This window comes from Loxodonta africana, chromosome 4 (assembly GCF_030014295.1).
Source record: "Loxodonta africana isolate mLoxAfr1 chromosome 4, mLoxAfr1.hap2, whole genome shotgun sequence".
Classification (NCBI taxonomy): Eukaryota; Metazoa; Chordata; class Mammalia; order Proboscidea; family Elephantidae; genus Loxodonta; species Loxodonta africana.
In genome coordinates this window covers 164,223,629-164,246,458 of record NC_087345.1, presented here as the reverse complement: position 1 = coordinate 164,246,458, position 22,830 = coordinate 164,223,629, and the positions used below count along the sequence as shown (strand labels likewise).

General features: G+C 39.8%; 1 long non-coding RNA gene across 2 annotated transcripts in view; it reads right to left on the bottom strand.

Annotated features, from left to right (window-relative positions):
- Nucleotides 1-1,253: 1,253 nt before the first annotated feature.
- LOC111750849 (uncharacterized) overlaps nt 1,254-22,830 on the bottom strand; it is a 65,693-nt gene continuing 44,116 nt past the window's right edge. Inside the window, exons 2-4 of one of the 2 annotated variants that reach the window (XR_010321960.1) lie at nt 5,690-5,776; nt 4,092-4,194; nt 1,254-3,310 (exon numbers count right to left, since the gene is read on the bottom strand). This is a non-coding gene — a long non-coding RNA (uncharacterized LOC111750849). The remainder of the gene's footprint in view (nt 3,311-4,091; nt 4,195-5,689; nt 5,777-22,830) is intronic. The other variant, XR_002785890.2, reaches the window with a different exon arrangement.

Sequence of the window (22,830 nt, the reverse complement as noted above, 5' to 3'; positions counted from 1 at the left end):
TCTTACGTGTACCACTGGTTATTCTGTGGCACGTGGTATTTAGCTGTTCATATTCTTACCTCCTTTCTGTCTTCCAAAGAAAGAGGTGGCCATTCTAGCCTTCTGCACTTCATCTTCTATTCACCCACCAACCAGTTGAAACCCATTGCCCTTGAGTCGATTCCAACTCATAGCAACCTTGTAGGGAAGAGTAGAACTGCCCCATAGAGTTTCCAAGGAGTGTGTGGTGGATTTGAACTGCCGACCTTTTGGTTAGCAGCCATAACACTTAACCACTACACCACCAGGGTTTCCAATCAACCTGCTAGGACCTGGCATATGCCCCCATTGAACTATGATCATGTTGTTGGTTGGTGCTGTCGAGTCAATTTTCAACGCATAAACCAAAACCCGTTGCCATCGAGTCGATTCCTACTCATAGTGACCCTATAGGACAGAGTGGAACTGCCCCACAGAGTTTCCAAGGAGTGCCTGGTGGATTTGAACTGCCGACCTTTTAGGTTGGCAGCCGTAGCACTTGACCACTATGCCATCCGGGTTTCCTTTTGACACATAAAGCCAGTGCCGTCAGTTCCGACTCATAGCCACCCTATAGGACAGAGTAGAACTGCCCCATAGAGTTTCCAAGGAGTGCCTGGAGGATTCAAACTGCCGACTCTTTGGTTAGCAGCTATAGCACTTAACCACTATGCCACCAGGGTTTCGACTCATAGTGACCCCCAAATGACAGAGTAGTACTGACTCATAGGGTTTTCTAGGTTGTAGTTCTTAGAGGAGCAGATCCCCAGGTCTTTCTCCTGAGGAGCCACTGGGTGAGTCTGAACTGTCCAACTTTCAGTGCTCTTCCAAATGCTCCTTGAACTACATACCTGTTGGTCATCAATGACCTGAAGATTCTCAATTCAGTGAGACACTTTTCTGTATTTACCTGACTTCAAAGTTTAGAAAACTGACCCCTCTCTTCTTCTAGAAACAACCTCTTCCCTGGTTTCCCTGACACCATTGCTTTCTGTTTTTGTTTCTACGTTGTAGGCTGTCCCTTCTCATTCCCCTTGATTTCCTCTTTTTCTGCCTTCTCTGAAATTTTCAGCATACCAACCCTCCTTCTACACATGCCCTCTCCCCATGTTTTCCTATGTGAGATCTTTATCATAGCATTTCTCTTTCATATTTTTCTTATTATCACCTGGCACTGAGCAAGTGCTCAATAAATAGTTTTTTAATAAGAGAACTTAGGTAAGCCAGGTTAAAGGATGTTTTGGGAAACAAGAGCAAAATGATAATGCTATAAAGTATAAACATCACCTGCAGAAAAAATCCAAAAGACAGAATAGATTAGCCTTGGAGACTAGTTAGATATGGGACTGTGAGCAAGAGATGAACAGAATTTTTAGATGTCTGGAATAGGCCACTGAGTATCATGTGTGTAAAGAGAGGGCTGGCCCTCTCCTTTGCTCAGCTTGCCAGATGATTGCCAATATTTCAATTTCCTTTGTTTTGTGCCGTGTGTAAGACAGAAGGGAGGAAGGAGGATCTTCTCTCCAAGTCATTAGTTAACGGCGCCCATTCCACTAGTCTGTAAGCGTCATGAGAACAGAGACCCTGTCAGTTTTGGCCCCAGTGTCCAGTCCAGTGACTAGCATATTATAGGCACACAATAGTAACGAATTTTCTTTTATTGAGGAACTTCTATGTGCCAGCCACTACACTACATGCTTTGCATATATTTTCTCCCTTGTACTCAAACACAAAAAGAAACTCATTTTAGAGATGAGGACTTTAAGGTTTGAAAAAGTTAAGTGGCTTGTTCAAATTTATGTTGCTATTAAAGTCGATAAGGCTGGAGTCGAACCCAGATCAGTCTGATGGCAAAGGCTGCTCTTAAACACTGTTATATGATCTTGCAGTAGGTAGCTAAATATTCCAAGAAAAACAGACTTATATTTAGACCATTTGATGACAGAATTTGAGAACACAAGACTATTCACACCAGGAATATATTTTGATATGTTTTATTGAAAGATATTTTTTCATTTTGAGTTATTATACGTATAAATGTGACCATTTAACAATGGAATGTTTTTACATCCAAGTCCTTTTAGCACATAATAGAATTCTTGGAATGTTATTTGATGTAATTATGTATATATACATATACACACACAGTTGATCTTTCATGGTTGTGTGTTTGCGTGTTAACATTTTATTGTGCTTTAGGTGACAGTTTACATAGCAAATTAATTTTCCAATGATTCTTAAACAAATTGTTTCATGATCTTGGTTGCAATCCCTGAAATGTGTCAGCACACTCCCCATTTCCTCCCTTGGTTCTCCGTTTCCATTAGTCCGGTTTCCCTGTCCCTCCCTGTCTTCTCACCTTTGGTTTGGGCAAATGGTTTCCTTTTAGTCTCGAAGAGTTGAGTGTTCTAAGGAACACATTCTTCACTGATGTTATCGTTGATTTTATAGCCCTGTCTATTATTTGGCTGAAAGGTGGTCTATGGGAGGATCTATAGTTTCAAGTTAGAAGGTTGTCTTAGGGTGTGTGTGTTTTATCGCTGCTCCTGTTGCTGTTTATTTGCTTCTTAGAGGAAGAAACTGTTGATTTTGATCACAACTGCTACTTCCTTTCTGGATAAGACTCTAGAAGTACATGTATGTTCTACATGTGTGCTATATCATCAGCCCTCAGACTAGGGAGAAACTGGAGGGATTTTTGGGAACTGAAGAAGAAACAGAAATGAAGATAGGCACTCTGGTAGAAAATTTAGAAGTTCTCGAAAGACTGAGAAGGAAAAAAATCAAAGATAAAGAAAAATATTCAGAGTCTGAGATGAAAAATACAAGACCTTAACATGAGAAGGAGAAGGTGGAAGGTAGAGAAGAATACATAAGACTAGAAAGAAGCCCTGCAAGCAGAAGCCTAGCTGGCTGTGGCTGAGAAGGAGAGAGTAGTCACACTCCCTGAGCACATTTTCAGAAGCAGCGCCGCCTTCTTAGCAAATCTTAAGGAAGGCACTGACTTGGTAGTTAAGAGCATGATGATAAGGTGTTAGAGGAAGACGTGTGACAAAAAAACAGACCATGAGAAGAGAGTCCAAGAGTGAATTCTTGGCTTACCCTAACACCAGGGCTGCCTCATCCTGACCTCACCCCCACTCAGCCACACACATGCCCGGATGAATGGCTGAGTGAAATCCCAGCCACAGCAGACACTTCAGCCCTCCTGATGATGGCCGAGAAGCTAAATGGGATGGCTCCGTGCTCTCCTGGAGGCAATTCATGTTTCTTAAATGTCCTGGGAGACAAACTAGAAAAAAGTTAGAGTAGAATATAAGAAAAAAAATTATCATAAAAAAGTAAAATTGGAGGCCCTTTGAGGCTGTTTCCTTTTTAAATGATCTCCTCCCCTTTAAAAAAAACAAAACTGCTGTTTAATGCTCCAGAAAGTTCTTTGAAACAAGCAGTTTGTCCCCTTTTTCTAAGCACAAGGCCAAAAATAGGAATTGCTTGGCTTTCTCTTCTGAGGCAGATCTGTGCAAGCTTGGCCTGAGAAAATTCTCCTTGTCCATTAACTACAGGAGCTGTCAGGAAGGAATTCTGGGAATCATTATATGCATTTATACACAGAATGTCTAAATGAGAAACAAAGCTTGACCTGGTTTTCTTCAGAACCAGACCACACTTCTTTTCCTATTCCTTCTTTATAGACTAGGGGGGAAAGCAGCTTCAAACCAACACTCCTTTCTTCTCCTAAATGCCCTGTCAACTTGAGTCACCAAAAAGAAGATGGTCAGGTATTTGGTATAATCTAATTTTATAGGCATTTTGCCTCTTGATAGAATAAAAACACTTCCCTTATCAAAAGGAAATGTTTATTAATAATAACTAACCTTTACGTGGAGCCCTGGTGGTGCAGTGGTTAAGAGATCGGCTGCTAACCAAAAGGTCAACAGTTGGAATCCATCAGCTGCTCTTTGGAAATCCTAAGATTTTAGGGGCCATTTTATTCTGTCCTATAGAGTCTCTATGAGTCAGAATTGACTCAACAGCATGGGTTTGGTTTTAGTTTAAACTTTACTAGTACTTACTATATGTGGCAGTTCCTGGCTGGTACAAATGGTTAACACGCTTGACTGCTGGAGGTTGAGTCCACCCAGAGGCTCCTCAGAAGAAAGGCCTGGAGATCTACTTCTGAAAAATCAACCATCGAAAACCTTATGGAGCACTGGTCTACTCGGACACACACAGGGTCACTATAAGTTGGAACAGACTCAACATCAACTGTTTTTTGTTGTTGTTTTTCCAGTGTGCCTGGCACAAGGGCTAAGTGCTTTACATACTGTCTCATTTAATCTTCACAACGATGAGGAAGTACTGTGATTATCCCTATTCTACAGATGGCTAAACAGAGGCTTAGAGTAGGTGAATAATGTGCCCAAGGTCACCAATTAGTAGAAGACAAAGCCCAAGAGTATTAAATTCAGGCAGTGGGACTCCAGATTCTACACATTTAACCACCTAGCTCTAAATTTACAAGTCAGTGATGGAGACAGTACAGGAGCCTGCAAATATTTAATAACAGAAGATAGTATATGCTTTATGCCAAAACAATGAACTTACACAGAAAGGAGCCCTGGTGGCAACTGTTAAGTGCTCAGCTGCCAACTAAAAGGTTGATGGTTGGAACCTACTGCCGGAGAAAGACCTGGTGATCTACTTCTGTAAAAATGACAGCCAAGAAAACCCTATGGGGCAGTTCTACTCTGTCACACGGGGCTGCTATGAATCGGAATTAACTTGAAGGCACCTAACAACAGCAACCTGTACGGAGCTTGGAAGAAGGATGCCCTCAGCACAGCCCAGACTGGAGATGAGGAGGCAGGACTGAGGGAGGACTGGCTCCTCTGGAACTGATTTACCAATGCTTACACCGGCGGCCTCCCTGAGAAACAGTATTTAAATGTCTTTGGCAGACTAGAAAGGAAGTCATTTTTTACAAACACTGTACATTTTTATCTGCTTGTGAAGCTAGCTCTATAAACAAGCGTTAGATCCCAAGCCCCTTAGTTTGTTCCATTGAAATCTATAACCCTCCCCCTTTGTACCCACAAGAGGGGGCAGGTTCTTCCATATCAAGCCCCCTCCTCAGAGGCCAGGGGTTGCCCAGGCTGCTTCTAGTGAAGGACAGCCCAGAATAAATTTCATCGTTTATGTGCCTTCATCGAACAGAAAGAGGAAGAAGTCTTTTTTTTTTTTTTTTCAGTTAAAATTATCATGTTCCCTCTGCAGTTTTTGGCAGATATTTCAGGAAAATGTTAAGTTACACTGACCATTCAGAAGTTCTGGTAACTTTCTGAGCTACTTTAAAACACCCAGCTTATTATAAACATGGTCTAAAATTATTTAAACATTGATTATATTTGTTTTGACAAGACAGCAGCTGTCTAGAATTGGAATCGAGAACAATGGTCAACTAAGAAAAAAAGGATGGATGTTTACAGGAGCTAAAATATCTCATGTGATACATTTAAATAGCTACAAAGCACCTCCTCCCACACCAGTATGGGCTTCAAGGAAAAGCCAAAAGATTCAGATTTGCTATTACCTCCTCCCTGTCCTTTCACAAAATATAGGACTTAACGCCAGTACTGTTGGACAATAGGAAAAAAAGAAAAAACGTGTTTACCATTTAACACAGCAACTGCAATGGCCTGGGCAGCAAGTATGTGCTTCCTCATTGAGAACGCATTTAGCTTGTCTTTTGAGGGCAGCTCTGGAGCAAAAGAAAAGGAAGTAGAGAGGACAACTTCATCTTCAGATGTTGCAGCAAACAGTGTGTAACCAAAATGGGAATTTGAGGGGGGCTGGTGGGTATTTTACACAAGGTGTTTTCTATTTGCTTTTTTGTCCTCAGCTTGCATTTGCGAATTTTTAAGTTACCTTCATGCAAATAGTCTAAGATGCCAGCGCCACAGACATTTTTATACAGTGCACGCAAGAACTCTCTGCTACCTAAATTCATGCCTATGCAAACTGTGGACTTCTCCTTAGTCTTGTCTGCCGTTGATTGCACGCTTTGCCAGCCACTAAACTGTGACAAACAAAATGTATACTTCACTGAAATCCCATGTAAGCATTTCATAAATGAGTCCCAAATACTCATGAACTATTTTCAGACACAGTATTTATGCAACTATTAACGACTCATTATTTTTGCCATCTCTCTCACAGGTTGAAAAGGAAGCATAGGTTTTCACAGTATGGCCCTAGAGACACTAGTAATTTTGGTTTGGAAGACATTTTGCATTTAAGATACATCATGCAACTAACATCAGTTTATTATTTTTTTTTAACATTCTTCTATTGGCAGCAATTCTAGTTAGTTCTTTTAAAGAAAGGTATAGAGGAAATATATCATTCCTTTATTGGATTAATATGCTTTAAGGATCTTAATGCCTTAAAATGAGACCAAGGCAATCTCTAGAGAAGTCTGAATGGGCACTACTGTCTCTCCACTAAAGTGGACCTAGAGGAAAGAAAAAAAAACTGTTCTGAGTTCTTTCCCTTCCAGGAGAAGAACCCGTAGACGTCCCCTTCTCGTGTGGAGTAGATGGAGAACGCATCAGAACTGACACAGTGTGTCAAGGAGGGGAAAAGCCTTGTGCAGTAAACAGTCCCCTGGATGTGAGAATACCAGGTAATGTACACGGTTTGTTTTCTGCCGGTTTACTTAACATCACATGAACATGCCCTTTCAGCGTATGTGTGTGTGCAAGAGAGAGAGAGAGATGTTCCCCAGTTGTCATCTAATGGGATTGAATAATGCTAGTTTCCTTCTCCATAGCTCTACCATCCACTCTTTCTCATTTTTCAGAAGATCAGGTTTTGGCAGCGCCTATTCCACGGCACTGGGGTAAAGATGTAAATGGTCTTATATACATAATGGTTGTATGCCAGGGCGAATGTGTACAAAAACAAAAACACTATTAATGTCGAGTCCATTCTGACTCATAGCGACCCTAAAGGACAGAGTAGAACTGCCCCATAGGGTTTCCAAGGCTGTGATCTTCACAGAAGACTGCCATATCTTTCTCCCACAGAGCAGCTGTTGGGTTTGAACTGCCAACCTTTTGGTGAGTAGTCTAGCTCTTAACCACTGTGCCACCAGGGCTCCTTTTAAAAGCAATCCCAGACAAGTAAGACAGTGCTTGGCAGCATTAACCAGATCCCTCCAGCCCGAGTTCCTGTCCCCTGGTGCCCTCATCGTTTTCCTAGTTGCACATCATCAGAACCCACTCCCTGTCTGTCCCAGATGATTGACTGAACCCATTGCCTTGGTCTACTTCAGGCTGATTTGTCCTTTTACTCTTTTGATTTGTTAAGTAGGTCGTTGTTGGGAATAACAGGGCAAATCTGAAATGCCAGAACTGAATTAAACAAATGACCCTAGACTCCTTCCTTTCCCTGCCTGCCACATCCAATTTATCACCAGTTCCTCTCAACTCTACTTCCTAAGTGCATGTGGAATCCGCACTTGGGGCTCCATCCCACCATCATCTCACCTTGGGACCTAACGGCCCCCTATCTGGATAACTGCAATAGGGTCTGATTGGCCTTCTCTGGGTCAGCTCCCTCTCTAACCCCTTTCCTCCAGAATGTCAAGGGAAGCTCTCTTCAACAATGCTGCAGTCATGGCTATCCCTTCTGGGTGGGGTAGGGAACCTTCCTCGGCTCCCCATGACATTCAGAATGAAGTTAAACAGCATGCTCTCCCCAAAAGGCCTTTCTCTGTTCAGCCTCTTTCCAGATCCTACCTGGGCCCCTCCCTGCCCCGTCACTGCTGCATGTCCTGCAGCCCACCACCATACCCACACAAAGCACTTCATGTCCCAGCCACACTGCCTACACCTCTGAACTCACTGTTCTTTGGGCATTTAGTTTACTGTACCCAAGGCTTCCTATGCTTTCCTATGCCTTCTCCCAGTCGTTTTGTTCCTCAAGGGAGCTGCCCAGGCCTCCTGCTGCATACAACCGTCAGAGCACGTCTCACAAGGTGGAATAATTGAGAACTGGTAAAATCTGGGGTAAGTGATAGCTGGCAAAGCTGTCAGAAATTCTGAGGAAAACAAACATACCACCACCAAAATCTAATCCAGTCCCTGAATTATGCATGTAGAAATGGTTGAATTGGTATATGTTTTGCTGCATTTGTTCTCAACAACTAAAACAAAATAAAATTTTTTAAAAATAACCTAATCCAGAACAGATGATGTTATTGTTTAGAGCAAGTCAAAGATTAAATGTAAGGTTTTCAAAGAACAGGGCCTTTGACTTCTAGCCTCGAAAATAATTTTTTCTCAATAAAAAAAAATTTTTTTTTTTTTTTTTTGTCCTCAATCAACCTGGGCTTTATGTGTATGGCTAGCCACAATCACAGCCTGTATAAGCAAAATGAATTCAGAACGGGCAAAACTTTTCCCTAAATATACAAGTAATTGATATCCAGACAATCAAATCGATTAAAGGGCACAAGAAGAGAAAAAGTGTAAAGTTAGGAGGCATTTGAGGAAATGTTTATATGACAAGCATAGTGAACCCAGATAGATCCCCTTTCATCTCTCGCCCTCTGAAAGGTTTGATTTCAATTCCTTATCTGTCCTCTTCTGCCCTCATCCCTGCCTTCCAAAGTAGACAGAAACAATGAGGAGATGGAAAGATCAAACAAATAGATCTTTGTGAAACAACAAAGAGGAAACAAAGAGGTGCTTTGGGGTTCTGAGGGGGAGGAGGTGGGACAGAGACTGCTTCTGGCTTGCGTTCCTGACTCACAGGGTTGAAAGGGAGGAGGGATGAGCTGAGGCAGCTCCAGGTGTTGGAGAAGGGCTGTCTATCTCACCCCCAAACCAAAAAAAAACCAAACCCACTGCCATCGAGTCGATTCCGAGACTACGCTTCGTTTGAAACCCTGTTGGTAAAGAGCTTGGCTGGTAACCAAAAGACCACTAGTTCGAATCCACCAGGAACTCTTTGGGAACCCTGTGGGGCAATCCCACCTCACCCCATCAGCCCCTAATTCCAGTACACAGTGATGGGCTGCTCTTTAAATATAAAAGCGTTCCACTTGGAGAATCTTCTGTTGATGTTGTATTTGATGATGGTAATATTTTGGGGAGGAGGCAGTGGTAGGGAGATGAGTAACATGAAGAAGAGCTTGTTCTCTGTCTTAGTTGTCTAATGCTGCTATAACAGAAATACTAGAAGTGGATGGCTTTAACAAACAGAAATTTATTCTCTCACAGCCCAGGAGGCTAGAAGTCCAAATTTAGGGCGCTAGCTCTGGGAGATTTTCTGTGTCTGTCACCTTTGGGGGAAGATCTTAGCATCAATCTTCCCCTGGGTCTAGGAGTTTCTCAGCATAGGGGCCCTGAGTCCAAAGGACATGCTCTGTTCCTAGTGATAGGAGGTCCTTCTCCTCTCTGCTCACGTCTCTGTTTTGTATCTCAGAAGAAATTGACTCAAGGTACAACCTAATCCTGTAGTTTGTGTCCTGCCTCATTAATATAACTGCCTCATTAACATCACATTGGACAATTACATCAAAATGGAGGACAACGATACAACACTGGGAATCATGGCCTAGCCAAGCTGACACACATTTTAGGGGAACACAATTCAGTCCATAACATTCTCTATTTTTCTTTTAAAATTTTGGAGTGAGAAAAAGATGCAAATGAAGAAGTACTTCCACAAATCTGAAAAAGATATCTCGCAAATGAGAGGCTAGAGACCAACCATGTTTGAGTAATTCATGCTGAACCTTATTCTGAGGCCCTATGTTCAGCGTGATTAAGACTAGAAAAATGGACCCAAACTGCCCAGTACAGATCCTGGCACTCCGACCTACCACTCTATGACCCTGGGCTGTGGTTGAAATTAAACCAACCTCCTAAGGTTGCAAGGATTTATTATTGTTAATTTATTAGGTCTGATAATGACATTGTTGTTATTTTTAAAAATCCATATTTTTAGAGATGGTAAAATGACATGGTATCATCTGGGGTTTGCATTAAAATATTCCAGTAAATCAGAGAAGTAAAAGAAAAAAGTTTGAGTTAAGATAAATATAAAGCGCTTAAGACATCGTCTCAATAAATCTTAACTATTATGATGCTGAGCAGGTCATTTAATTATCTTGTGCCTTGGTTTTTCAATCTACAAGACTGAATTTGCTTTTACTGACTATAATTATCACAGAGAAAAAACGGATATTATGATAAAGATTAGAAAATATGAACTAGCATGTCAACTTGGAAGAGCTCAACCTGACTCTCTTGTTTTTCCAGGTCTTGCAAGTTTTCCGCTTTTGACAGGGTGCAGTCTTAGTGCTTTTCTATCGCACTCTATTAGTGGAAGATACTTGTTTTCCTTCTGACAGATTTCCAACTTTCACAGGTTTCACGGTATTTAGAAAGACATTTAACATTTAACAAACAAGGAAGAAATAATTCTGTGCACACTTAATGATCTTACTCCTTTCAAACAGGTCCCCCTAAAGATATTATTTCTAACTGCTCTACCACTCAGTAGGCTGGGAAGAAAAAAAAAATCCCCTGAGGGGATAAAAATGGAGTTCCCTCACCAACTTAATGAGTTCCTGTAAAAACTAAATCTGAAAGAGAGGCTGAGTTTATGTTCTTTTGGACATGCTGCCTGAAAATTTAGAAATTAATGCTTAGCTAGCATTTGTTAAGTATGTACTGTGTACCAGATAATGTATTAGGTATTTTACATGCATATTAAATAATAACCTTATGAGCTAAGAACTATTGTTATTCCATTTTACAGAGAAAGAGACTAAGGTTGACCAAGTGGCCGGGTCTACCTGAGTCCAGACTTTGTTGGCTCAACCACTATATCATGCTGCCTCTTTTAGTCCTAGGTATATTGAGAAGTATTATTTTTCACCATATGCATGCAACATATGCTGTTACTAATTTTAAACTATTTTCCAGTTGTCAATGTGTCATCCGGATATCTAGATTTACTGAATGTCATTTCTTAGGAAGGCCTGTCATTCTGAGAGTATTATCTTTCCCACTTTCGAGAGTTAAAATGCCCTTCTGTAAAATGAAATAATTGTGTTAGTAGGTAGTAAGTTTTCTTTCTTTTCAAAGAGAAAAAAAAAAAATCAACAATCCTTATGGATCATGGCAATTTTTGTTTTAATTGTTAGACTATGAAATTCGAACATCTAAGAACATTGCAGTGTACTCTGCAGAGTCTCTATTTGTTATTTTGACTGAAGACCTCGTCTCTCTATCATTGCTCAACTTCCTGGATTCACAAGAACTTGCTCAGCCTTCTTGTTAAAATGCACACATATAATTTGATTTGTACAAACCAAATGACAAAAGACATTTTTGAGGCAATTAAGGAAATTAATTATGGACTGACTCATATTAAATTATTGTTAATTTATTAGGTGTGATAATGACATTGTTGTTATTTTTAAAAGTCCATATTTTTAGAGATGGTAAAATGAGATGGTATCATCTGGGGTTTGCATTAAAATATTCTGGCAAATAAGAGAAGTAAAAAAAAAAAAAAGGAGATGAAGCAAATGTGTCAGTCTTGATAATTTTTGAATCTGGATGATGGGGAGATGGATTTTTAATTATTGAAAAATTTTTGAAATTTCTTATGATAACAATAAAAAATATATATATTCACATGTAATATTCAAATCCTGTCATCAAGTGCTGATATGTTTTTCCCATATGGACCCAAGCAGTTTCTTCTTCTTTAAAATGGGGTGGAAATAACTAACTTGCAAACTGGGGGTTAAAGGAGACGGCTGGCACAAAAGAAGACATTCAACCAATGTTATACCCTACCTTCTGGTTTTTCTCCCTCACTTCCACATTATAAACAAATTCAGAATCATAAAATCATATTTAGATAGCAGCTATTTACACTTTATGAAATGAGTTACTACGGGGTCTTAAATAGGACAAACTTTCCTAGTGCAGCTGTATGATTCACATTACAAAAATAAAATGTAAAGACAACTTCCCAGAAAGATCATTTGCATGAAATGAGATGTAGCTGGTACAGGAAATGACAGCATTTGACGTGGTGAAGTGTTGCTCAGCAACTGAATTTTTTTAGAAATTCTGAGTTCTTTCAAATTTCTATTTTGTTGCATTTTTAGGAATAAGTATATTTTTTAATTAACTGTTTTATTAATTAATGTGTTTTTGCAACTAAAATATAGCTTATTATCTCACACTGGCAAAATCCTCCAGCCTATTTCACAATTAAATGGCTTAAATTCCTTCTTAATTTAAAACAAGTTAATGAAAATCTTTGAAATTTTAAGTGTTGAACATTCAACAAGCATTCTGTAGCCAAAAAAAGTTAGACTTCTTTATTACTATAAATAATTTTTAATAATTTTATAGGTATATTCATTCTTGTATTTGGTATAATGTATTGGGGTTCTTAATGAAATAATAAAGAATTATGTCTAAATTACAGAAAGAATCTTTGAAGGCTTTGATGAATCATAGCTGCAAGGAACAATTTAGGAGGAAGAAGGCATATTCTCTAGCTTATTTCTTACAGTATCCTATTTATTGCTCGCTGAGTGTGAAATGTGGCACTATAGAAGGTACTCAATTTCGAAACCTTTACAAAAGAGCAAGTGTGTTTACAATTCTTTGCCACGTGGATATTTTAAAATTTCAATTAAGAACTAACATTCATCATTTTCACCAGCACTGTCACATGCCCAGACCATTTTAAAGGCCAGTGGAACAATTTCATAAGTTAAATCCTGTCAAAAAATAACCTATCAAGCAGATGACAAAAGGAACTCTTGCTTTGAAGCTTGAAAAAAATTGCGTTTCACTGTGAGAAATCATCTGTCGTTAGGGTTTGTTTCATGTTTCTTCAAACGTTTCATGTCATGTCAAACTTTCCCCAGAGCACAACTTGAGATGAAGTTGTGTAATTTATTGTCATGCTTTGTAAGTATTATATTTTTTCTTCCCTTTGATACTTTTTTTCTCTCTCAGGTCCTTGTAAACAGTGAGACCACTGTGAATTGACTCTTCTGTGGATAATGGAATAGATAGCAATATTTGCAGAGAGTGAGAAGGTGACAGGAGCGTAAGGGAGGAGAGAATGGGCAAAGAAGAAAGTAGTGTTGCAGAGCAAAATTTTTACTAGTTTGAAGGCTGTAATCTAAAGGATTTGCTTTCTGGGTCTAAAAATAAGGTCAAACCACAGATAACTATTATAAATATCATGGGAGTACATACTTGCATCAAGTGTAACTTCACCAAATCAAACCAAGTCATGCCAATTGTTTCATACAAGAGGAAGGGAAGTTATACTCACGTGCCATGGATTGTGGTAAGGAGGACCTTTACATATTTACCTTATATAATTGTCACAACAATCCCATGAAGTAGGTACCCTTTCCCATTACATAGATAAGGAAACTGAGGCTCAAGGCAATCATAAAATAGCACTTTCATGACATTTGTGGCAGAGCAGAACTCTTAATATCTAAAGTAATAATTCTCCCACAACAGAAATCATCTTGCTATAACAAGACAGTCCTGCTCTCTCTATGGCTTTTATTTTACCCATTTGTAGTCCAAATCAATCAGCAACATATGCAGGATCCTGATGCAAGGTGCTCCTGTCTTTTAAACCAGAAATTAAAGAAATCAATGAGGAAATTCATCCAAATTAGACGGAGACAAAAATCAATAAACTTGGTGAGATGGTTCAAATGACCCATTGATTGTGGTGCAAAGGATTAATGCATTTGGCTGCTAACTGAAAGGTTGGTAGTTCGAGTCCTCCCAGAGATACCTCAGAAGAAAGGCTTGGTTATCTACTTCTGAAAAATCAGCCACTGAAAACCCAATGGAGCAGTTCTCCTTTGACACACTTGGGGAAACTATGAATCAAAATCAACTTGATGGCTACTGGTTACCTTTGTTTAGATCATGGGATCCTTTGAGGTTTTGATGACAGCTCTGAAGCTGCACATCCATGCAACCTTTTAGAGGGCTTAAGGACCACTTAAGCTTATTTGAGTTAATACACCCCACTCTATATTCTTCAAAGTGTAAAATACATTTAAGTAGGAAAATGCTTTACGCATATAAACTAAGGATTTTTCAAATACCTTCATGTGTTCTGGAGTCACTGGTTGGTGCAAACAGTTAATGTGCCCAGCTGCTAATTGAAAAGTTGGAGGTTCAAGTCCACCCAGAAAGACCTGGTAATCTGCTTCCGAAAAATCATCCATTAAAAACCTGTGTGGAGCACAGTTCCACTCTGACACACAGTGGGTCGCCATGAGTTGGAGTGGACCCAACTGCAACTGTGTTTCATTTTATGTACTCTGGGTACATAAATTGGCTGAAGCCTGACAATTGGTGATTGCATGACTTTTGAATAAACTGATCTATATCAAAGGTTAATTGGGGCCGTGTATTATAAATGCGTCCAAAATAGCCTTTTGCCCTGGAGTCGATTTTGACTCATAGCATCCATTTTATGGAAAATGCATTAAAAGGGAGCCATATAAAAAGGCCCTTCGTGGCATCTAGAAACAGCAACAGCATCACACCTCTCAAATTCTGTAGGAATACCCTAGGGTGAATGCAAATCCAGCCGTTAATTTCATCTTCACCTGTTAAGTGAGATGACTTCCTTATTATTTTACGTAAATTGGTGCCTGACGGGGCAGGCCTGGCCCACGGGTCCAAAGCCTGTCAGCCCCACAAGCACTGCGTGTGCCCTGGTCACGCTCCTCAGCTCCTCCTGAGGAAGAAGGAAGATGTAAGGGGAATAGGAACTTCACTGCCCACCACCACCTCTCTTCTCCCAAAAGTGAGAAGGGCAAGAACAGCACAGGAGAAAAATGAAGCAGCAAATTGAGCAGCAAGATGGAAAATAAAAACAGAGAGGTGCCAGTAGATAAGAGAGAGCATGCTGCCCGGCTGAACAGGCATGACACGCATTCTGAGGTTAGAAAAGCTTTGCAAAATCGGAGTAGAAGACAACTCTTTAGGAAATTAAAGTGAAACTGGTCAGCTAAATGAGTTTGCTTCTGTCCATTGTTATTACTTAGCTTTCCCTATTTTTATGTCTATAAATGTTTATTCTTTAATGTTACAGATCCTGCATAAGGTGGTTTCTGATCTTGGCTCTGTCACTAATTTCTTCTGGAAACTCAAGAACATGGTTCACACATGAAGAGACTGAGTTACATGATCTAGCAGAACGCCTCTAGTTTCCGTCATGTTCTAGGTGCCTGTAAGGTGCCACAGACATGTATGGAAAATTTCCCAGTGCTCTAACGAAGACAGGAAATAGGAAACTTCTGCAGCCCTGAAGATGGGGATTAGCCCCCACTCCTCCCTGTCTGAATTGGGGGATAACTAGAAGTCCGTCTGACTGGGGGGAAAAGAACTGAAGGTTTGAATGGATAATTTCTTTCCCTTCTAAATTAAAACCTAAAGCCTTGGGACATGGCCAGAGAGAGACAAACTATCAAAGTAGTACCATGTTCCTGGCACCACCCTGCTTTCCGCCCTTCTGTCTCAACTCTCGGGAACCCTGGTGGCGTAGTGGTTAAGTGCTACAGCTGCTAACCAAGAGGTCAGCAGTTCGAATTCTCCAGGCACTCCTTGGAAACTCTATGGGCCGCTTCTACTCTGTCCTATAGGGTCGCTATGAGTCGGCATTGACTCGATGGCAGTGGGTGGGTCTCAACTCTAGAGCCTCTTTTGCTGTATCCTTATCGCAGTCCCCCTAACCAAAAACCAAACCAGTTGCCAACCAGTTGGTTTTGACTCATAGCAACTTTATGGAACAGAGTAGAACTACCCCACAGGGTTTCCAAGGCTGTAATCTTTATGGAAGCAAACTGCCACACCTTTCTCCCATGGAGCAGCTGGTGGGTTCCAACCGCTGACCTTTTGGTTAGGAGCTGAGCTCTTAACCACTGAACACCACCAGGGTTTCTTCTCAATCCCCCTGACGCCCCATTAAAGCATGACTACTGTTTGGCAGAGTCGACATTCCTAATGCTCTGAATTGCTTCTCATCTCAGAATTCTTTCAAAACCCAACAAACTCGGTAGTCTTTATTCTTCTAGGTGCTTTAAGAAAAGCGATATTTTTAATCTAATTTAGACTAAGATATGAATGACTAATAATCCTTTAACATCCAAAGATATTTACATTTTTAACAATATTCAGCACAGAGAGACAAAGAGAGAGAGCACTTTTTCCTGGTGGGATGTTAAGAAAAGTAAAAGAAAAAAAAGCCTTTAGTTTGAGACATATCTGAGCACATGGACACGCCAAGTCAGCTGAAGGTAGACTCCTGTACCCGTTTTGAGCAGCTTCTTTACTTCGTCCTTTTCTGAATCCAGAGAATCTCTTACTGCTTCTCCCCCCTCCACCAGCATGACAGCTTTCACTGGAATAGCTGAGGCTCCAGCAGTTGGGATAAAGGATAAACATTTGTAGCTGAGTGTTATTAATAAGTCAGGAACTGTTTATACTTAGAAGCTTTCTAAAATTCCACTACTAAAATTGTGACTAATAACTCCTCAGACATCAAGTCAATGTTTAAAAAGTCAGATCAAGAAGTGGAAAACATCTCTCTTTGAACCAACTTGCTCTTATACGTTGCTTTTGGTCTTCTGAAAAAGTCAAACGTGGAAAACCCTGCAAAAGGGGAAGGGGGACACAAAAAGTAAAAGGCATTCCTAATACCTGCTTAGTTAAGAAGGGACAGTAGGAGAAATCACTCGTACTGTGGTATGTCTATGTCCCTTTGAGCCTTTTGAAAAAGTGATTTGGGGGGTGATAAAAATAGAATCTGCAATTTTCTAAAAATGTATATACACACATATATGGGAGGTATATGAAAGTATGTATGTACACGTATTTGTGTGTATGCATGTACCAATACAGATGTATGTATCTACATACATACACATACATATATAGTTGGATTTGGTTCTAAGTATGTATGCATTATCGTTTAGCTTACCCACTCTGATTTTAATTGATAAGTTCATTTTGTAATCCTTTGCATTAGAATACTAACCTTCCAATAGAATATTATGGCTTTTCTCTGGGGCCTAATGAAGAACAGAATAGGGACATTGGTATAGAATTGGTAAACATTCACAAAAGTTAGTGTTCACTGGAGACCAAAAACAGCAAATATGGTTAACACTGGGCTAAAAGTAAGTTACAGCTTTTATCCTGTACTATCTAGCTCTTTTAACACCAAAACGTTTAAACTGTTACATAAATAACCAACAACAGAAAAAAATATACAATAGTTGTTTGTCATGACCTGATTTGAGATTTGGTGCAATCTACGTTTAACAAAGGTTATTTCTACTCAGGCCACAGCAGCAACAACCAAAATGCCAAACACATATTCCTCCAAATATTTGAAGTCATCTAAATCTGAACTATTAAAAGACCCTTTGCTACTGGGTTGGCAAAAGGTCAGTTGCCTAGCAGAAACTGTTTAGGTGGTAGTGACTTCACCAAAACTTAAGACCACACAGTTTTTTCCCTGATAGCATTTTTTTTTCCTTTTTTGGTAAGGCCTCCTCCTCAATGATGGAAGCTACATTAAGAAGATTTAGGAAATTATTAATAGCAGGCAAACATGTGAAAAAGGGGAAAGGAAATAGAAAATGTCCTAAGGCTTCCTTTGTCTGTGAGGACCTGTAATTCCTCCCATTTGCACTGGTCACCCTTTAGCCCTCTCTCCAACAGAACCAGGTGCCCTGATTCTCATGCTGTCAATACCAGAAAGACAGATGTTTTCTCTGTATAGTCCAACTACAAGTTGAGTCAAGGAGGCAGCTTTGGGTAGTGAGAAGAGTCCTGAGTCAGATATAGCTGAATTCCAACCCCATTTTTGCCATTCCTTAGCTATATGACCAAAGGCATGTTTCTGAGTCTCGGTTTTCTCTTCTGTACAATGGGGGTAGGAGTCCCTGGGTGGCTCAAATGCTTAAGCACTGGACTACTAACCAAAAGGTTGGTACATGGGAAGTAAGGCCTGATGGTCTGCTTCCAAACGGTCACAGCCTTGAAAACCCTATGAAGCAGCATTCTGCTCTGCACACATGTGGTCTCCATGAGTTGGAATCAATTTGACAGCAACTGATAGCAATAGTGGAGTTAATAGAGCCAGTGTCATAGGGTTGTTGTGAAGACATTAGGTGTATTAATGCATATGACAAACCTGGCATAGGGGATACGTGCAGTAAGCATGTCTATGGTTCTTATTTAGAATGGCCATGATAGAAAGACAAAAAGAGCTCCAATCTACTCTAGTCTACTCTTTATAATTTACAGGGATCTCAAGACCTCCTATGCATGAACTCACTGCCGTCTAGTTGATTCTGACTCATTGAGATTCTACAGGACAGAGTAGAACTGCCCCATAGGATTTCCAAGGCTACCAATCAGAAGCAAACTGCCACAGCTTTCTCCCATGGAACGGCTGGTGGATTCAAACTGCCAACCGTTTGGTTAGCAGCCAAGCACTTTAACCACTGTGCCACAAGGGCTCCTTTTTTGTGCATAGGACAGTTTTCCTGGGTACCAATCTAATGTGATGGAGTTACTCAGTTGCCTTTATAGGCCCTTCAGACATGTGGGGATCTAAATTGGAATGGGGTAATGTAACGTCGAGTTTGAACTATTACCTAAGAAGTTAACATTTTTAAATGTTAGCAAAATGGTGCAGTGAAAAGAGCATGGAATTTGCTCCCTGTTGATTATCTCCCATCAGAAGACCTGGGTTCAAGTCCAGGTCCACCAGTTATCAGCTGGATGACCTCCAGCAAGTTCATTTACATCTTGAAGCCTCAATTTCCTCGTATGTAAAAATACCTTGCTTATCTTTCAGGGCTGTTATGAGCATTAAAATAAGAACACGTACATAAGAGAGCAGTGTAAACAGTTCTAGACAGGTGTGATTATTTTTATTACCTACAAAAGTAAACAATTATTGAGCACTGACATTCAAACATTGCTATAAAATTATTCCCTAATCATAAAATTTAATATAGCAGTTGCTGTCGAGTCAGTTCCAACTCATGGCAATTCCATGTGTGTCAGAGTATAGGGCTTTCATGGTTGTGACCTTTCACAAGCAGATCACCAGGCCTTTCTTCTAACTTACCTCTGGGTGGATTTGAACTCCCAACCTTAGATTAAGTAGGCTAGCACTTAACCGTTTGCGCCACCCTGGGGCTTCTCACATTTTTCGTAAGGCAGATCTTTCTTAGGGTTCATCAAAGACAATTTATGTAATGAAATATCTCACTGACCTGTGGTATGTGGATAATAGGGACCACTGTAGAAGGAGACTTTCAGTTTTTTTCTTTACCTTACCATGTGACAGATGTCTTTTTCATATTTGTACATTACAATAATTAGTACAACAATAGGATACTACTCAGCCTTTAAAAATGGTACATGTTACAATGTGGGTGAACCTTGAAGACATCATGCTGAGAGAAATAAATAATCACAAAAGGACAAATATTGTATGGCCTCACTTATATGAAATGACAAGAATAGGTAAATATATAGAGACTACTAATGGTTAATGGTTACTAATGGTTAATGGTTACTAGTGATTACCAGGGGCGGGAGGAGGAAGGAGAGAAGAAAACATTCTCTGAAAAGTAGTGAATTTTTTTTTTATAATAGTGGAAAAATAGGCATTAACAAATGCTAATGATTATACAACTTGACAAATGTGCTACTAATTATCACTAAGCTGTACACCAGAAAAAAAGGGCAAAATAAAGAGTTTTATATAATTTTACAACTAAAACGACAGCTAAAAAAAAAAGGCTGCACTTGTTGATACTACTTAGGTACAACTAAAAGCCATGTGGTATTAATGTTTTTGGTTTGAAGTGAGTAACACCTCGAGTCTTAAAAGCTTGTCACTGGCCACCTAGATACAACAATTGGTCTTTATTCACGTGGAGCGGCAGAGGAAGAAGGAGAACCAGGAATCAGAGAAGGAAACGGTCTGCAGGTCCAACCACCTCCATGAACTCCTATCTCCTTTGCCATGAGACCAGAAAAAATGGATAGTGCCCAGCTACCATTACTGAATGTTTTCATCGAGAATCCCATAGATGTATCCTGACCAAAAGGAGGAAAATCTAGCAACGGAACTTCAAATTTGTATGGATCCATTAAGACTGGGGGAACCCCCAAATCTACTGCCTAGAAATAAACTTTAAACCTTGAACCAAAACTATCCTATGAAGTCACCATTAAACTAAAACTAAACAACAGTTTAGGTCAATTAATAATGTTTGCTCGTTTTGAGCACTATGCTTCTAAAGAAGTATCTATATGAGTTCAAATTGACAACAGTTAATGTAAAGTATAGATCAGAACTTTAAGGGACAGAGAGCCTAGATTAATGATGATGAAACGATATGGGTAGAGATAGGGAGAACAGTGACACAATGTGAAGTATATAACCAATGTCATTGAACTGTGCATACAGAAATTGTGAATGGATGTTTGGTTGTGTGTATTGCTACCAAATTTTTTTTTTAATGTAATTAATACAAACTCAATAGTGTATCACTGAATATGACTGTTATTTAAAATGAGTGCCTTTTTTAAAGTGTTTTTTTATTTCAAAATAAAATATATATATATATATACATATATATACACACACACGTACAGGAGACCTGGTGGTGTAATGGTTCAGTGCTCAGCTGCTAACCAAAACGTTGTTGGTTAGAACGCACTCAGCGGCTCTTTGGGAGAAAGACCTGGCGATGCTTCCATAAAGATTACAGCCAAGATTAAGAAAACATTCTGCATCCCACTTTGAAGAGTGGCATCTGGAGTCTTAAACCCGAGCAAACAGCCATCTAAGATGCATCAATGAGTCCCAACCCACTGGATTAAAGGAGAATGAAGAATACCAAGGACACAAGGTAATTACAAGGCCAAGAGACAGAAAGGGCTACATGGACCAGAGACTACATCATCCTGAGACCAGAAGAAGTAGATGGTACCCGGTCACAACTGATGACTGCCCTGACAGGAAACACAACAGAGAACCCCTGAGGGAGCAGGAGAACAGTGGGATGCAGACCCCAAATTCTCATAAAGAGACCAGAAAATGGTCTGACTGAGGCTAGAAGGATCCCAGTGGTCATGACCCCCAAACCTTCCGTTGGCCCAGGACAGGAACCATTTCCGAAGCCAACTTGTCAGACATGGATTGGACTGGACAATGGGTTGGAGAGGGATACTGATGCGGAGTGAGCTACTTGGATCAGGTGGACACTTGAAACTATGTTGGCATCTCCTGCCTGGAGGGGAGATGGGAGGGTAGAGGGACTTGGAAGCTGGCAAAATGGACACGAAAAGAGAGTGGAAGGAGGGAGCAAGCTGTCTCATTGAGGGGAGAGTAATTGGGAGTATGTAGTAAGGAGTATATAAGTTTTTATGTGAGAGACTGACTTGATTTGTAAACTTTCACTTTAAGCGCAATAAAAATCATTAAAAAAAAAAAAAAAAAGATTACAGCCAAAAAAACGCTATGGGGCAGTTCTGCTCTGTCACCTGGGGTTGCTATAAGTCAGAATGGACTCGACGGCACCTAACAACACATGTGTGTATGTATATATATGTTTATGGAAGAAACTTTAGGAAATACAAATAAATAAAATAAAAATCACCTGAAATCTCACTACTCAGAGGTAACCACTATTATTATTATTGGTTAGAATTTTTATCTTTTAATATCTATAAATACATACATATAGAAAGATAGAAATATAGCTATATCAGCTATAAAGTTTATAAAAATGTTATCTGAATTTTATTTGTTTCATAATGCTTTTTTCATTCAATAATACATCCCAGATATTTTCACGTGATTACAATAACATTTTAATGGCTTTGTAACATTCCACTGAGGACGCGTCCCGCTATTTATTTGACCTTGCCTTTACTGGTTTTTACTGGTAGATATTTTCTCCGTTTCTTTCTGTTTAAGCAGCAATGTCATGAAGATTTTTGCAGCTACATTTTTACACATCACCCTGATTATTTCCTTAGAATAAATTGCTAAGAAGGGAATTGCCCATTCAAAGAACATGTGAAATAACAAGACTTCTGATAAGTACTGTTAAATTCCCGTTTGGAGACAATATGCTAATTGACACTTAGGCTCGTCTTTTATTAGAGTGCTCGTTTCCCCTAGTCCCTTTCTTTACAATACGATTAATTGCTGTTATTGTGTATTTTTCCTATTATAAGGAGCCCTGGGGTCGACAGTTTGAATGTGCCAGGTGCTTCCTGGAAACTCTATGGGGCAGTTCTACTCTGTCCTATAGGGTCAATATGAGTCTGAATCAACTTGACGGCACTGGGTTTGGTTTGGTGGTGCACTGGCTAAAGCGTTTGGCTGCAGATTGAAAGCTCAGCTGTTCAAACCTACTAGCCGCTCTGCTGCCGTGAAGACTTACAGCCGTAGAAACCCCATGGAGCAGTTTTACCCTGTCCTATAGGGTCACTATGAGTAGAAATCAACTTGATAGCAGTGGGCTTGGTTTTTTTGGTTTTTTCCTTATATACTTATTGAAGAATGTTTAGAAAACATAAGAGACCAAAAACAATAAAAATTCCAGTGTTCTCACTATATGACAGCCATTGTTAACACTTTGCTATATATCTTTTTGGTCTTTATAAATATTAATAT